Raw genomic sequence first — 18,089 nt, forward strand, 5'->3', positions numbered from 1 at the left:
TCATGTGTCGCAGTTGTGTTTCTGGGCCGCAAAAATCCAATGCTGCTGGGCAGGCGGGATGCCCTCCTTGCCTTGTGTTTCGGCTTTGACCTTCTTAGTGGTGCCGCTGGGGTCCACCTCGAGGGGACTGTCTTGCCGGCTAGGGTCTGCACAAAGGACTGCAAGGTCACCTCCTTGAAGAGGAGGAATCTTTTCTCACTTTTTAAAAAATAGGGGCGCCTGAGTGGCTCAGTCATTCGGCGTCTGCCTTTAGCTCAGGTCATGATCCTAGAGTCCTGGGATCTGGCCCATACTGGGCTCCCTGCTCAGGTGGGAGCCTGCTTTTCCCTCTGCCTGCTGCTCCCCCTGCTTGCACTCGTGCACTCTCTTTCTCTGACAAATAAATAAATAAATAATCTTTATTCTCTCTCTCTCTCTCACACACACACACACACAATGTGTTTTCTTTGTTTCCCTTCAAGTTCATGTAGTATTCATCTTGATATTAATAAACTGCATTACCAAACTAGAATATACGCTTTTAAATACAATTTAAAAGGTTAGTGGGTATTTCATGCAATAATAATAATAATTAAAAAAGATGACATAGAACGTTCCTTTTGGTTTTAAAGTCTTATACAAAAAAATGTCTTTCTCATACATACACAAGAAGTGTTTCCTATTTGCCTTCACATACTTTAGTGTAAGACATTACTGCAAAATCACAGGACTCCAGGGCAAACACTTGGTCACAGAGCAGGATGATGGCCATCGTAAGGAACTGCTCTCTTCCTGTGTGAGAAGCTGCTCGTGTGCTGCCAGTTTCCTAGGAGGAAGTGGAAGGCTTTGGCAAAGATTGTCATTCATCTCCAAGGCCAAGTCTACAATGATTTTTTTTTTTTAATTTTTAAAGATTCCATTTATTTCTTTTACAGAGACAGACAGAGTGGAAGAGGGAACACAAGCAGGGGAAGTGGGAGAGAGAGAAGCAGGCTTCCCACGGAGCAGGGAGGCCGCTGCAGGGCTCCATCCCAGGACACTGGGATCATGACCTGAGCTGAAGGCAGACACTTAACGACTGAGCCACCCAGGGGCTCCTAAAATGACTGTTTAGGATGTCATCACAAAAGCGACATAGCCTGGAGAGCTGTTTCAAATGTTCTTATAACTGAACTTTGGGAAAGCTCACTTTGTAAAGAGGTGCAAGAAAACCAAACACACAGGCACCCAAAGTAGGCATATCTCCAAAGAAAAACAGAGATGTTCCCAATCTGTTTGCCAGAAGGTTTAGGCACCCCTTGGCTTGTCTGTGTTCATGTGTTCCGCTTCTCAGAGGTGGAAGAGGGGAGGCTGTCCTCTGATCAGGAGAATACGATGCTTAATACTCCCCAAGGCATTTTTCCAGGCAGGATCAAACTGGAAAGAAAAGGAATTTAGGAAGCAAACCCAAGAATTCTGTCACAGTCAAGAATTCTCAGTCATTCAAGAATGTGGAAAAACTGCTAGAAGCAGCTTCTTTTCTAGAAGAGCAATGTAAGCCAGTGTACCTGTCCCCTGCATTGCCCAGAGTTCATAGTCATATCTGCATTTGTGTTCTTAAAAAATTTAGTGTTTTTCCAGCTGAGAAATAACGTCATCAGTGATCAAAATTGCTACTTCCCCTCTTGAACCTCTCTGTGTATCATGTATGATGCTGATGTTCAAGAGTGCACCACAAAATTTGTCATAAAACATCACCACCAGGGACTCACCATGTACAATGGGAACCCCTTACCACCACCACCACTTCCCCAGCAGCTGAGCTCTGAGCTCCAAGGGGGCCGCCATCTTGCTGGGCCTGAACTTTGCCACTCTTAAGTCTCTGTCAATCAATAGAATGACCACTCTTTCTTTGCTACTGGTTTCATTTTGGTTTTGTTTTATGCAATTTATTTTTTTATTTTTATTTTTTTATTTTTTTAAGATTTCATTTATTTTTCTTGACAGACAGAAATCACAAGTAGGCAGAGAGGCAGGCAGAGAGAGAGGGGGAAGCAGGCTCCCTGCTGAGCAGAGAGCCCGATGCGGGGCTCGATCCCAGGACCCTGGGATCATGACCTGAGCCGAAGTATGCAATTTATTTATTGAGAAACTGGGTGCTTCGGCATGTGGGATTTCCCACATTATGGATTTGGATTTGTACTTTTGTGATGTCATTTAACATATTTTTCTATCCTCCGTATTCTTTATAAACTGATACCTGCATCTAGAGGCTTGATGATTTTTGTTTTTGTCGTGAGTACTTGGTAAGTGGTGCTACAGGTTCTACCACATCAGGTCAGGAGGCACAGCCAGTTTGTAATGAGGTTGAAATTAATCAGTGAGGTCAAGAGTTTCCAGCCTCCTTTAAAGTTTGTCATCAACTTCCACCCAAAACTCTTATTTTATTTTAATTTTTTTAAAGGTTTTATTTATTTATTTGACAGAGAGAGAGAGCACAAGCAGGGGGAGCTGCAGGCAGAGTGAGAAGCATGCTGCCTCCTGAGCAAGGAGCCTGATGTGGGATTTGACCCCAGGACCCTGGGATTACAACCTGAGCCTACGGCAGATGCTTAACTGACTGAGCCACCCACGTGTCCCCCATCCACAACTTTTATTTATAATTGATGATCATTGCCTAGATCCATTATTTCATAAAGGAATGTGAAGCAGAAAAAAAAAATTCTGTTTCCACATTTTTTTTTTTGCATTTATTAGCTGTAGTTTTTCTATAAATTACTTTCTCTTATCATTGATTCCAATACCCTAAAATACAAGATATTCAGGAGAGGCCCCTGGATCCTTCCCTTAAAAAAAAAAAAAAATCAACTTTTGGAATAATGAGATCATACTCTAGCAATGTCCAGGGGTGGTCAATGAGTCATTACATGATCATATGTATCATGAGGTTTTGGAGTTTTTTTAAGCCGCTGCATTTTGTGGTGAGCTTATTATGCAGCAGTAGGTATTCAAAACAATGAGTCACAAAGGATTAGGATGTAACAATGAGGTATCGAAAAATTGTTATTATGAACTCATGGACATTTATATATTCCATGTGATTCATTCTTTGTAGTAAATATTTTTCTCTCTCTCTCTTTTTAAGACTTTGTTTATTTGAGAGAGAGAGCATGAGCTGGGGCAGAGGGAGAAGCAGACTCCCAATTGAGCAGGGAAGCCTGATGTGGGGCTTGATCCCAGGACCCCAGGACCATGACCTGAGCTGAAGGCAGATGCTTAACCAACTGATCCACCCAGGACCCTGCATTTATTTTTCTATAATTTTCCCATTTTTCTACTGGGTTGTTAGACAAGGATTTGAATTTCTTTTTAATATTTAGAAAATTTGCATATATTAGAGATCTTGGCCTTTGAGATATTAGTTACAATTTTGTCATTTGTTACATTTTTTAATTTAACTTTTGACATTGCTGATGGTGTTTTGGGCCGGCATTTAATTTTTTTTAAATTTTAGATAGATAAATTTATCCATTTCCTTTATTGATTCCAGGTATAGAATCACAGTTAAGAAAGTTGTCCTCCTTCCTACGTCATAAAGAAACTGATTTATACTTTCCTCAAATATTTGTATGACTCCATTTTTTTTTCATTTAGGTATCTGATCCATTTGGAACTTATCCTAATATAAGGTATGAGGAATGAATCTAGTTTTATTTTTACCCACATGGCTATCAGAGGATAAACTGTTTGTTTATCAAACATTAAATTTCCATAAGCTTTTGGAGTCCATCTTTGGATTTTATATTCTCTTCCCTTAGTCATCTGTCTACTTATGCAGCAATAGCATAATGTTTTAATTACAGGGGCTTTATACATGTTTCAATGTATGGGTAATTTCCCCATTGCTATTTTTGGGGGGCAAGGGCAAGGGAGAGGTTTTTTTTTTTAATGGGAAATGCCACTTAGATTTTTTTTTTAATTTATTTGACAGAGATGGAGAGATCACAAGTAGTCGGAGAGGCAGGCAGAGAGAGGGGGAAGCAGGCTCCCTGCTGAGCAGAGAGCCTGATGTGGGGCTCGATCCCAAGACCCTGAGATCATGACCTGAGCCGAAGGCAGAGGCTTAGCCCCCTGAGCCACCGAGGTGCCCTGATTCCTGGCTAGTCTTGTATTTATTTTTCAAAATAACTAATAATTAACTTGTCTGGCTCCAGGAAAAAAAAAAATTTAGTAACTTGGATATTTTTATTGGGATCACATTAAATTTGTAAATTTTAACTTGAAGAAAATTGGTATCTTTCTGGTATTGATTCTTCTGATCAAAAATAAGGCATCTTTTTCCATTTGTTCAAGTCTACTTTCTGTCCTGTAAGATTGTTTTACGGTTTTTCTCATGTCGGTTTTACACAATTTTCATTAAATTTGCGCCTACATTTGTCCCTACATTTATTTTGCTTATGCTATTGTAAATGGGATCTGTGACTTTCTTTTCCATTATTTCTTCCGAGTGGTTACTGTTGTTACTGCTTCTTCCAAGTGGTTATGAAAACTATTTCTGTATGTAATTTTTTATCTTGCTACTTTGCAAAATGCTTTTACTATTCATAGGAGGTCTTCATTCATTATAAGGTTCCTGAAAACATATCATCTACACATGTATGTAATCTTATCTCTTCTTTTTAAATTCTTATGCCTCTAATTGCCTCTTCTTGTATTAAAATAGTGGCCATCCTCTTCTTGTTTCTGATTTTTGCAATGAGTTCCAAGCCAATTATCTGATACCAACTGAGTGTTCAACAATTCAGTTCAGTTCTGACAATAACTACCCACAGGGGGTCTGTGAAGACCCCCACAGGGAAAGGTTCTCAGTTCCACAAGACTGGCGCCATGTGGAATGTTGGTTGAAAATCCTTAAGCCATTAGTACTTCTGCCTTGCTGGCTACAAACTGGGGTCCTCTTACAACCTCCTCAGGTTGGTAATTCACTATTGACAGTTACAATTTTGTTATAAAGGATACTAATGAACAGCTAAATGAAATGTACATGAGTAAGATCTTGAGGCCACAGAGTCTGTGGCCTATCTTGGGCCACAGAGTTTCCGTGCCCTCTTCTTACAGAATCTGAGACGGCTGCCCTTTGAGCCCATCAAGGTGTTCACCAAATGGGGAAGTTCCCTTGTGCTCCAAGATTATTAAATCACATTCTTCATGAATGAACTCTATCCCCAGTCCCTCTCCCTTTCCCCAAGGTTGGTATGTGTGCGTGTTGTGTGGGAGGTTGTTGAGATTTCCAACCTTCTAATAGCATGGTTTGTTCCTCTGGCCTTAGCCCCCAACCTGAAGCAATCAGATCCCTCTGCCTGTGAATCTTTGCCATGAATCATTTTATTAGCATGAACTCGAGTATTGAGTTGATAAAGTATTGAGTTTATAAACTCAAGTATCAAGGAACTCATGAATAACAAGACATTCCTATCATTCGGGAAATTTCAAGGGGTTTGTTTGTTTGTTTGTTTTTAGATTTTATTTATTTATTTGACAGAGATCACAAGCAGGCAGAGAGGCAGGCAGAGAGAGAGGGGGAAGCAGGCTCCCTGCGGAGCAGAGAGCCGGATGCGGGGCAGGACCCGGGGATCATGACCTGAGCCGAAGGCAGAGGCTTAACCCACTGAGCCACTCAGGCGCCCCAATTTCAAGGGTTTTTAAAGCTCTGTGCCAGGAACCTGGAACAAAACCCCAAATATATTTTTTATTATATCACAAACAGGAAAGACTCTAGTGTTTGCCCATTAATATTAATGCTATATTTGGGGATGAGATATGTAATGGAAATATCCCTCAACTTCTATTTCATTGAGTCTTTAACATGTATGGGCTTTGAATTTGTCAAATGCCTTTTCAGGGTCTGTGGAGGTTATCTGTTCATTTTTTCCTTAAGTGTATAAATTTGATACGTTATGTTAACAGATTTCCTATTATTAAATTATCTTTGTATTCCTGAAATAAACCCCACTTGATTATATATTTATTTAATTTGCTGGTTTATGATTGCTAATACTTTATCTGTTTTATTCATTTACTATCAATATTATACTTTGTTTCACAAGAAAGAAATTAAAAGTATTTCTTCACCTTCTATGCTCCAGAATTGTTCAAGTAACTTTCAGATGACCTTTGCTTTAAAGATTTAGTATAAATCTTCTGTGAAGCCATCTTGGTCTGATACTTTTTTGTTGGGTTTCTGTTTTTACAAAATTGCATTTCTACATAATTCTATCTGTTGAGACTTTATGTGTCTACTGGGTTCAACTTTGGTAAATTTTATTTACTTCAAAAGTTATCTATTTCTTTGAGTTTTTTATTTATTTGCACAAAATCATACAAATTAGTAGGCTATGTTTTGGGGCCACATGTCCCTTATCATTTAGCTTGTATATTTGTTCCTTCTCTCAAGAAAAAGTTGTCTAATAGTTTGTGTACAGTATTAGTGTTTTCAAACACTAAGTCTTCTTATGTATGTACTATTTTTGCTCTGTTTCTGTTTTTTAATTCACGAATTTTTCACTCTTATCTTAATAATTCTTCCTTATACTTTCCTTTGAGCTTTTTCTAGCCAATGTTTCATTTATTTACCTTCATTTCATTGACAGACATATCTACTGTAAGAATTTTCCTCTGATAATGATTTTTACTGTAGATCATTTATTCTGATGGGATGATTTCATTATTAATAGTAGTATTTCCAAGAAATCCTATTTTTTTTTCTTTCTTTTTTTCTGCAGGAATCACTGATCTCCCTACTCACTTTTTTTTTTAAAAGATTTTATTTATTTATTTATTTGACAGACAGAGATCACAAGGAGGCAGAGAGGCAGGCAGAGAGAGAGAGGAGGAAGCAGGCTCCCTGCCGAGCAGAGAGCCTGATGTGGGACTCGATCCCAGGACCCTGAGATCATGACCCGAGCCGAAGGCAGCGGCTTAACCCACTGAGCCACCCAGGCGCCCTTATTATTCACTCTTAATAACTATAAGGCAATTGGTGAGCTTATCCTGTTTTTTATATATTCTTCCTTTCCCCATTTAAAAAAAAAATTAAAAAATTTTTTTCCTTTCCCTCATTTTTTTTTTTAAAGATTTATTTATTTGACAGAGAGAAATCACAAGTAGACAGAGAGGCAGCCAGAGAGAGAGAGAGAGGGAAGCAGGCTCCCCGCTGAGCAGAGAGCCCGATGCGGGACTCAATCCCAGGACCCTGAGATCATGACCTGAGCCGAAGGCAGCGGCTTAATCCACTGAGCCACCCAGGCGCCCCCCCTCATTTTTGATATGCACTTTATCTACATTGTCAGAGCACATAACAAGTACATGCCATTCTGTCACCCTTAATCTTTTTTTTTTTTTTTTTTTTTAAAGATTTTATTTATTTATTTATTTGACAGAGAGAAATCACAAGTAGATGGAGAGGCAGGCAGAGAGAGAGAGGGAAGCAGGCTTCCTGCTGAGCAGAGAGCCCGATGTGGGACTCGATCCCAGGACCCTGAGATCATGACCTGAGCCGAAGGCAGCAGCTTAACCCACTGAGCCACCCAGGCGCCCTGTCACCCTTAATCTTGACATTTGCTTTTAGTTCTACAACTAAATAAATTCAGTGTTTACTGCCAATCCTTGTGTTGAAGTTTTTATAGTTATTTCATGGTTGTTTAAAGGCCATTTTCTAGTAGATTCCTCAGGAATGATCTCATGGGAACAACATTTGCTAAACTTTCACATGTTCATAACAACTTGTCTATGGCCTTTATACTTTCTGGTCATTTTAGCTGGATATAAAATACTTGGGCCATATTTTCTTGAGTATTTTAAGGATGTTACTTTATTGTCTTCTGGTATAAAGTATTTTGGTGGAAAACACTGATGCAAAACTGATATCCTTTCATTTATAAGTAATTCAGTGTTCTTGCCCACATTGATGACCAGCTGGGATGGGAATGCAAGGGCCTGGTTTCCTCACTCCATCTAGAGACAACTTGGAAGGGTCATCTCACCTTCAGAGCATCTTTTGGGGCCAACTGAGGTCTTGCTGGGATTTTATCACAGTCCAACTTCTCCCTTGAACTAATACAATAATGTTAATAACATAAAAACCCAGACCTGCTTTTCCCCTTTCCCTCTACAGATATTGGTACTAAGAGTACCTGTTTAACAGATATCATGATATCTATGTTTCAGAGTACGCTTCTCAAGGACTTTAACCCACAGTAACGTTTGCATGAATCAAAACAGCCCCTGATCACATCTCCAACTGACACTGTTCTTTTGCTCTAATGCAACCTACGTTTGGTCTTTCTTAGAGGTGGAAAGCAAATGTGTAGCTTCAGTAAACCCCCTGCTTAAAAACCCCAACCCCCAATTTGTTTAGAACCCATCTTGGTCAGGTTTCCTTTCTCCTTCTTAAAAAACAACAACAACAACAACAATAACAATAACCAAAAAAAAAAAAAAAAAGGAATTGAGGTACCTGAGTGGCTCAGTTGGTTAAGCGTCTGACTCTTGATTTCAGCTCAGGTCATGATGTCAGGGTTGTGAGGTCAAGTCCTGCATTGGGCTCCATGCTCAGCCTAAAGTCTGCTTAAGATTCTCTCTCTCTCTCTCTCCCTCTACCCACCCCCACTGTCTTTGTCTCTGTCTAAAATTAATAAAAAAGGAATAAACCTAGACTTGAGTATCTAAAACAAGCTAAAATTGAGATGGGATATCAAAAGGTGCCACATGAGCATGAGGAGAGAGGTGAAAGGTGCCAGAACCCACCTCCACTGGTGTGACAGCATTTGCACCCTTGGGGCTTGGCTGCACTTCAGACCCTCCTTCCTGCCACCGGTCCCCATTACCCCCATCACCCCCACTGCCAAAACCAGCTCTGGGTTTTAGGACTGTTTGGATAATTTAAAACTCTTTCCTTCAAACAGAGGACAGGAACAGTATGAATAAAATCTGGATAGTGCTTGGCAATGGCTTTAATAGGAAAAAAAGAAAGTAAGACCCTTTTGGGACACCTGGGAGGCTCAGTCCGTTAAGTGCTTGTGTTCAGCTCAGGTCATAGTCCCAGGATCCCAACACTGGGCTCCCTGCTCAGCAGGGGAGTCTGCTTCTCTCTATACTCTTCTCCCTGCTCTCTCAAATAAATAAAATCTTTAAAGACAATCAAAAATGAAAAATCAAAATAAAAAACAGAAAGTAAGACCCTTTGGTCAGTATTGGTCTCTGAGTGTGACTTCAATTTCCATCCTATTTGTATAATATGAAATCAAAGTAGTCTTGTTTACAGAGGGGGCATTCCCCTCTACATTTTGGTGGGCTCTGGAATGAGATCTGCTATATGAAGTTGTTACTCCCATTTTTCTCTTTCTTTTTTTAAAGATTTATTTATTTATTTGAGAGTGCAAGAGAGAGAGCATGTGCACGCGCACATACATACAAACACACACACACGTGTGTGTGTGTTGGGGAAGTGCAGAGGGAGAGAATATCAAAGACTCCTCACGGAGCACAGAGCCCAATGTAGGCTCTTCCAAAACTGATGAGATAATGACCTGAGCCAAAACCAAGAGCTGGACCCTCAACAGACTGAACCACCCACGTGCTCCTGTTACTCCCATTTTCAAATCCTATTTCACTTTTACACGAAACCAATTTTGAGGGACAGCAATGATTGCTGCCTTCCCTGTTCCTGACTTTAATGGCAGTGCATTTAGCCATTTGATATGATGTTTGCTCTTAGTGTCTTAGAAAAGGAAAATAGACTAACTCTTTATCATAGTTAAGAAATGTCTGATGCCTCTTGTTTTACTTAGGGTTTTTTCCAGAAATGGTTCTTGAATTTTCTCAGCTGCTATGTAATATAATTGTATAGCTTTCAATTTGATTTTATTAATGTGATTAATTAGGTTGATGGATTTCCCAATTTTGTACTATCCTTAAGGGCCTGAAATAAATTCTATTTTTTAGGTTTATTCTTAGGTGGTTAATAGTTTTTGTTGCTATTGTGAATGTCATCTTATTTGCTATTACATTTTCTAATTGGTTATTGCTGGTATATAGGAAGGCTATTGATTTTTGCACTTCGATCTTGTATGTGGTCCCCTTGTTGAATTCTCTGGTTCGTTCTAATACTTTGTCAATTGATTTTTTTAGGTTTTTCCATGTAAGCAATAGTGTCATCTTCAAATAATCACAACTTGCCTCTTGCTTTTCTAATGTTTATGTGTCTTATTACTCTTCTCCCCTTTTTGAATTGGAGAGAACATCTGACACCAGTTTGAATGGTAATAGTGATAAAGGTCATTCTTGTCTTACTCTTGACAATTGGAATGTGTCTATTGTTTCACCAGTAAGTGTGGCATTTGCTGTGGGTTTTGTTGTTGTTGTTCATTTTATTGTTGTTGTTGTTTTTAAAGATTTCATTTATTTTTAGAGACAGAGAGAGGGAAGAGGAGAGGGAGAATCCAAAGCCGACTCCATACTGAGCAAGGAGCCAGACACGGGCTTCATCTCACTACCCTGAGATCATGACCTAGCCCAAACCAAGAGCCGGATGCTTAACCAACTATGCCATCCAGGTGCAACCATTTGCTATAGGCTTTTATCATTGCTTTATCAAAAACAAATAGTATATATGCCCTCAAAAAAAAAAAAAAAAACAACCAAATAGTGTATCAAATTAAGACTATTCTTTTCCTAGTTTGCTAGGATATTTTTTCTTTTAGATCATTAATGGGTATAGAATTTATTAAGACAGTCATATTTAAACAGGCTCCCTGCTGAGCAGACAGCCCGATGCGGGGCTCCATCCCAGGACCCTGAGGTCATGATCTGAGCCAAAGGCAGAGGTTTAACCCACTGAGCCACCCAGGTGCCCCATATTTAAACATTTAAAATTATTTTTTTTCTTTTTTTTTTAAACGATTTTATTTATTTATTTGTCAGGGAAAGAGAGAGAGAGAATGCGAGCAGGAGAACACAAGCAGGCAGAGCGGCAGGCAGAGGCAGAGAGAGAAGCAGTCTCCCCACTGAGCAAGGAGCCCGATGCGGGACTCGATCCCAGGACCCTGAAATCATGACCCGAGCCGAAGGCAGCGGCCCAACCCACTGAGCTACCCAGGCGCCCCAAACATTTAAAATTATTAATATAATAAGTTAAATTGATATTTATATATTTTAAAGTGTGTGTGTATATATATATATAGAGAGAGAGCACATGCTCATTGAGTCTAAGGTGCTGTGATCCTGGCACATTCTTCTTCTTCTTCTTCTTCTTTTTTTTTTTTTTAGATTTACTTATTTATTTGAGAGAGAGAGAAAAAAAAAGCACAGGAGGAGGGGCAGAGGAAAGGGAAAGAGAATCTTAAGCAGGCTCCGTGCTAGTACAGCCCAAGACCAGGCTCAGTCTCATTACCCTGAGATCATGACCTGAGCTGAAATCAAGAGTCAGACACTGAATTGACTGAGCCACGCAGGCGCCCCTAAATTGTAAGGCAGATTCCAACACCTGATTTATAATTCTTGCTTCACATTCTGTAACCCCTATCTCCTTCAGGGTTTTAGCCATTGTCTGTGCCTCTTGGCATACCCTTGGGAGAAGCCATCTCACCAGACTCCACAACATCCAGTGATCACACTTCTTGGGCTAAATCACCCACATGAATGTATTTCATTCCTGGTCTTGATGCAAGTTCTTTGCCTGACATGTTTCTCCAACCTCTGGTGTAGCTTGCCTTTCCCACCCTCCAGCTCTGCCCCCATGTGCCCTGACCAGGGAGCAGAATATTCAGCCTTTTCTTATTTCCTTAAATTGTTTACATTAGGTGAGAATTTTTTCTTTTTTAAAAAAAATTTTATTTATTTATTTGACAGACAGAGGTCACAAGTAGACAGAGAGGCAGGCAGGGGCAGTGGGGGGAAGCAGGCTCCCTGCTGAGCAGAGAGCCCGATGTGGGGCTCGATCCCAAGACCCTGAGATCATGACCTGAGCCGAAGGCAGAGGCTTAACCCACTGAGCCACCCAGGCACCCCAGAGAATTATCTATTTTTCAATGCATTCCCCTCTTACGTTCGGATATTGTGCCATTTTCGTAATTTGAATTGAGAAAAATTTCAATTTCTTATATGCTCTAAAGTCAATTTGAATAAATGAGGAAACTTCTGTTCCTTGGAGGTCAACTAGAACTTTTCTCTTTGTAATTTTCAGCCTGCTACCTTTTAAAATTGTAGCTCAATAACAATATTTTGAGTTTTTCTTGCTTATTGCTCTATTATTCTCCTAATTCTTCTTGGAACAATTTTGGCTGCTTGTTTTTATTATAAAACATAACTAAAAATTATGCCTTTAACTGATAAACACGTTGATATCAGAATAGTCATGAATTTGTATTTATTTTTGGACAGTAAAAACCCAGCTAATATCAAAGGCAGCCCAGGGCCTGCTACTAATAGATTATCGCCTGAATGAAAGTTGCACTGAATGCAAAGCCTTGGGGAACCAAATGGCCTCTGTACAGAGCAGCATGAGGGCAGGGGGCTTTGGGAACTGCAGTGAAGAGGGGTTTCTTTCTGGACAGAGTAAAGAAAAAGAATGTCAATCTGAATATTCTGAAATTTTGGCTCAAGACAAGTCCCAAATCATCGACTTTCTAAGTCTATGATAAAAATAACTTATCTCTTGCAGTCATGGGGCTGAGTATAATTGAAAATCAAATCTAAAGTGTGATACCAAGGGACACCTGGGTGGCTCCGTCACTTAAGTGTCTGCCTTTGGCTCAGGTCATGATCCCAGGGTCCTGGGATCCTCAGGCTCCCCGCTCAGCAGGAAGCCTGCTTCTCCCTCCCCTACTTCCCCTGCTTGTGTTCCCTCTCTCTCTGTCAGATAAATAAGCAAAATCTTTAAAAAAAAAAAAAAAAGACAGAAAGAAAAAAAGAAAAGAAAAACTTAAAAAAAAGTAAAGCGTGATACTGAGAATTGTCATAGTATAATATCAAGTAAAATGACAGCCTTGCCATGTCCCCTATGTAATATTAGAGCACTGATCAGAAAAGAAAGCATTCAGATGACTTGGAGCATCCAAAATTTTACCCCCTTGAACTTCCCTTGCTGGCAGAAGTTCCTCTTTCTTCCTCTGTGGAGGTTAATGAGTGACTCCTGACCATCCCTGTCAGCAGGCGGGAACTGTGACATAATTTCTGTCAAAGCCTTCTATTGACACCTTCTGGTAAAGCAAGAATGCACCAGGGGATGCCTGAGTGGTGTGGTCCATTAAGCGTCTGACTCTTGGTTTCCACTCACGGCATGATCTCAGGGTCTTGAGATGGAGCCGGCGTCAAGCTCTGCACTCGGCACCGATTCTGCTTGAGATCTCTCTCCCTCTCCCTCTGCTCCTCCCGCTGTGCTCTCTCTTTCTCTAAAATAAATAAATAAATTTTTTAAAAAAAGAATGTGCCAGGATCACAGCATCCTAGATTCAATGAAATAAAGAAAACCCTGTGGAAATAGACAGCAGGGCGTGTCTGGAGGAAGTGCCTGTCTTACATACATGTTAACTCGCCTTACACCCTCCTACCGTATGAAAGGGCCAGAAGATCATCTCATTGGTTCACATTAAAAATAATTTAAAATTCACATACCATAACATTAACTATTTTAACCTGAACAATTCAGTGGTGCTTTGTACATTCAAAATGTTTTTTCTTCACATTTTAACATCTCTGACATGAAATTCTTCTTACAATTAATGGTATATTATGGCTGAACTGCTAGTGCTTTTAAAAATTCTTCATGGTGGAATATAAATGAAGGTGTGCTCTGCAGTCAATGGTGACTTAGATTAGTGGAAATGTGGTACTTGGTGGTTTTCTTGGATTTTTGAGGAGTAGACATTATATTTGGGTATCTGGCTCCCCACTCATTTACTGAGTCACCTGAAAGGCTGTCTGCTTTGAGAGGAATTCAGAACAAAGGAAAACTGCCCAGTTGTTCGAGGCTGCCAAATAAATAGACAGGCCACTCGGTCTCCATGACCCCCCCAGATCCGATCATGTTCATGTCCCATGTTGATGGAGTCTATAGCAAGCCCAGGAGGAACAATGCAGAAGAAGCCCCTGGAATTTAGGAAGAAAGCTGTACCCTGTTTGGCAAATAACTGATCTCCCTTTGAGAAAGAGCTTTATCTTATGTTGGGCCCCTGGTGGAGACTGACTGCTTATCCATGGGACAACCAGGTGACCTTGCAAACTGAACTGCCCAACACAGCCTGCAAGTTATTGGGTCCACTACAATGTCTGTAGTGTCCAATAGCACTCATCATCAAGAAGAAAGGATCCACATGTGGGCAGGCCTAAGCTTGTTCTTTTTTGCTACCCATCCAACACCTATGGTCTCAAGAGGCAGAGGTTGTCCAAATGGATGAAAAAGAGTAAAACTCAAACATGTATAACAGAAGCACTTAAAATGTAAACATAGCAAAAAGATGAAAGAAAATGGAAGGAAAAAGATATACCATGCAAACAGCAAGCTTGTGAAAGCTGGAGTCGCTATTACTATCAACTGAAGTATACTTTAAGACAAAGACTATTGCCAGAGATAAAAATAGATAGATAACAATAATTAATGGGTCAATTCACCAGGAAGCTATAATAATTATAATAATAACAGAGCTTCAAAATATATGGAACAAAAAAATGGACAGAATTAAAGGAAGAAAGATATGATTCCACAATCATAGTTGGAGTTTTTAAACCCTCTTCAGCAATTGATATAATAGACCAAAAAAAAAAATCAATAAAGGAGATTTTATGAACAATACTGTCAATTGTATTGACCTAATTGGTATTTCTAGAACTCCATACGAAACTGTGGGACACCCATTTTTTTCAAGTGTACCTGGTATATTCACCAATGGACCATATGCGGGGCCATAAAAGGGCTTTCAATAAATTTAATAAATTCTCAATAAATTTAAAAGAATTGAAATGATATAGAATATGTTTTCTGGCCACAGTGAAATTAAATTAGGTATCAATGATCATCAGATACCTAGAAAACTCTCAAATATAGTGAGCCACATAGTTCTAAATAACCCATGGATCAAAGAAGCGATCACAGGGAAATTAGAATGATAATGAAAACGTAACATAATTTGCAGGATGCAGCGAAAGCAGTGATTATGGTGAAACTTAGAGCATTAAGTATTTATAATGGAAAAGAAGGAAGATCTACATACCCCTTACATTTTAGCATGGGATGCTGACTTGCATCTCTATCTTGATGGTTTAGGGGATAGAATAATTCTCAGCTCATGTTCGAGAGTTTGAGTCTCATACTTAGTGTCTCATGGTCAGGCGTTCAGTTTCTACTGGGTCCAGCTGTAAGCCAGAAACTGCTTTTCAAGTGATGGCTGCTTATTTGCAGCCTGGGTGCTTGTGCTGTGACTTTCCCCTTGGGACTACCTGTGGGTATGTATAAGATCCTTGTCAGACACAGAATCTTCCCAGACCATCGGGTCTGCTGGCTTATCAGGCCAAATTACTAACATAGCTTGCACTGCAACCTGGACCTACTGGGGAACCCCTTTTTGAGCCAGACCCCTCTCTGACCTTACAGGTTACCCGGTAAATGGGTCAGTGCAGCAGGCCCGGATCTTGGACATGTGGACTCCAACCCCAAAGAAGTCCACTGAGCTTTGTAACACTTTCTTTGCGGTGGCTGGTGCAAGGTGCAAGGTCTTACCTCTGACTTTGATTTTTATTTATTTGGTTAATTTAGAAAAGCAAGAGAATTGAGTTGCAAAGAAGTTTTATAAGGGACTCCAGACTTTAGAAGGAGTGGCTCGCCAAAGATGGACATGTATTTAAAAGAAAAATATCTCAGGGCACCTGGGCAGCTCAGTGGGTTAAGCCTCTGCCTTCAGCTCCAGTCATGCTGGGATCGAGCCCCGAACTGGGCTCTCTGCCCCACGGGGAGCCTGCTTCCCCCTCTCTCTCTGCCTGCCTCTCTGCCTACTTGTGATCTCTGTCTGTCGAATAAATAAATAAAATCTTTAAAAAAAGAAAAAAAGAAAGAAAAATATCTCAGTTCAAGCTGTTCCAGCAGAACTCCTACAGACTGGGTGGCTTAAACAATAGAAACTTATCGGATCATGGTTCTGGCAGCTGGGAAGACGGCTCTGCGAAGGAAAAAAAAAAAAAAATAAGGAGCCACATGGCATAAGATAGTCAGGAGGTGAGGGTGGGGTGAGGGGGGTGAGGGCAGGAGCCAGGAATCCACTCTGGAAAGTTGGCAACTGTCAGTAGGACACTGGCAGGGGAAGAACAGAGATGTATGCGAGAGAGAGAATTCCAGGGACCCCTGGGTGTCTCAGTTAGTTAAGCGACTGCCTTCGGCTCAGGTCATGACCCTGCAGTCCCCGGATTGAGTCCCACTCCCTGCCGAGCAGGGAGTCTGCTCCTCCCACTGACCTCTCCTCTCATGCTCTCTCTCTCATGCTCTCTCAAATAAATAAATCTTTTAAAAAGGGAGAGAGAGAATTCCAGAAAGGTTGAAATGGGGGGCGGTACAGAACACCCAAGAGACCCCGAAGTAGGCAGAGGTGAGGGGACCAACAGCAAGCTCTTCCTCTGTGGCCGATAGGGGAGGAGTGTCTACTGGGCTGCATGTCTGGAGACTCAGTGCTGGGCGTTGGTAGCAGCCCAGAGAGCCCCCCAAGAAGGCCTTGCCCCACTCTCAGACAACTGGCTGCTGGTGCGGCCTGTGTCCTTCAGTCGTTTCCGGAAAAGGGCTTCATCCTTCTTGATCCCAAAACTAATCAGGGCCCATACAAGCCTCCTCAAAGCTCCTACCCCCAGCTTCTTGCCCTGGACTTCCTAATCGCAGCCAGCTCCCTATGGGCTTTCCCCCCCAGGGGCTCCATCTGGAAGTCTCCGGGCCTTGGGGAGGGGCCATCTTGATCGGGGCCAGTCAGAAGCTCTCCTCCCTTTACTTGTTTCTTCTTATTGAGGAATAACTTTCCCAGTCTATTTCTTAAGATAAAGGGCCCAAGATCCCTGCTGGAGGCAGCGATGGTGTTTGTCTTTACTGCTGTATACTCAGGACTAGCGCAAGGCTTGGCATAGAGTGCTAGGCTTCTTCCGCTTTTAAAACAAAATTTATTTACCTAACCTCTACACCCAACCTGGGGCTCGAACTCATGACCCAGAGATCATAAGTCACATGCTTCACCGACTGAGGCAAGCAGGCACCCCAAGTGCCACACTTCTAGGTGACTACAGTAAGTGCTAAACAATTTGTTGAGTGAACTAATGATCAAAATCGCATTATTCGACATTCTCATAAAACCAGTAGGCTGGAGACTAGGGCAGAAGTACTCTTGCTGAGAATGGGTATCACAACGGTTATTTTGGTTTTCACCTACCCAATAAGGCAAACACTGATATCTCATTATCGTTTTCAATTTCTCCATTTCCTTTCGTCAATGTACTTATTTCTCATTTCATTTCACTTCTTTCATCAGGTGATGCTGCTTGTTTACCTGTACATGTGTTGGCTGTAGCACTTTTTCTGGAGCTTTCCTAATCACGCTCTTTGCCTATTTTGAAAAGTGGGAAATCTGTCCTCGTTCGTTGGAAGTTGTTCCTGATAATTAAGTTGAGCAAGACCAGGTCAGAGTGAGAGGCTCTGGATCTTGCACACAGCACATACAGATTGCCTCCCCTTTCCCACAGGTTCTAAGGAGCCTCATGCATATAAAGCCTGTGGGCACCTTGTGTGGGGAGAGCTCTGGGGATGAGGAGATCTGCTGCCGCTGCTAAGGAGAGAATAGTCTTGGTGAGGAGCAGAGTGGAGGGTGAGGAGGTAGCGGGGAGAGGGAGAAGGGAGAAGAAGCAAGGAAGGGAAGAGCCAGGCCCGGTCCTTGGGAGCCCCAGTGTACTATTTCTGGGCCCAGATGTGAATAGACAAGCTGAGGAGGGATGGGTTTCTGGGTCCCTCTTAAATTCTGTTTTCTGTATCCACACGCAGTCATACATGTTCCTAATTCCAGGGGATGCTACCACTGCCTCCCACCTGGTTCTTCTCCTCCAGCTTCCCCTCC

The 18,089-nt window shown here is 41.2% G+C and overlaps 1 pseudogene; it reads right to left on the reverse strand.

The window, feature by feature from the left end:
• Positions 1–18,089, reverse strand: part of LOC131810492 (metaxin-3-like) — a 20,786-nt pseudogene continuing 2,697 nt past the window's right edge.

This window comes from Mustela lutreola, chromosome 10, assembly GCF_030435805.1.
Source record: "Mustela lutreola isolate mMusLut2 chromosome 10, mMusLut2.pri, whole genome shotgun sequence".
In the NCBI taxonomy this organism is placed as follows: Eukaryota; Metazoa; Chordata; class Mammalia; order Carnivora; family Mustelidae; genus Mustela; species Mustela lutreola.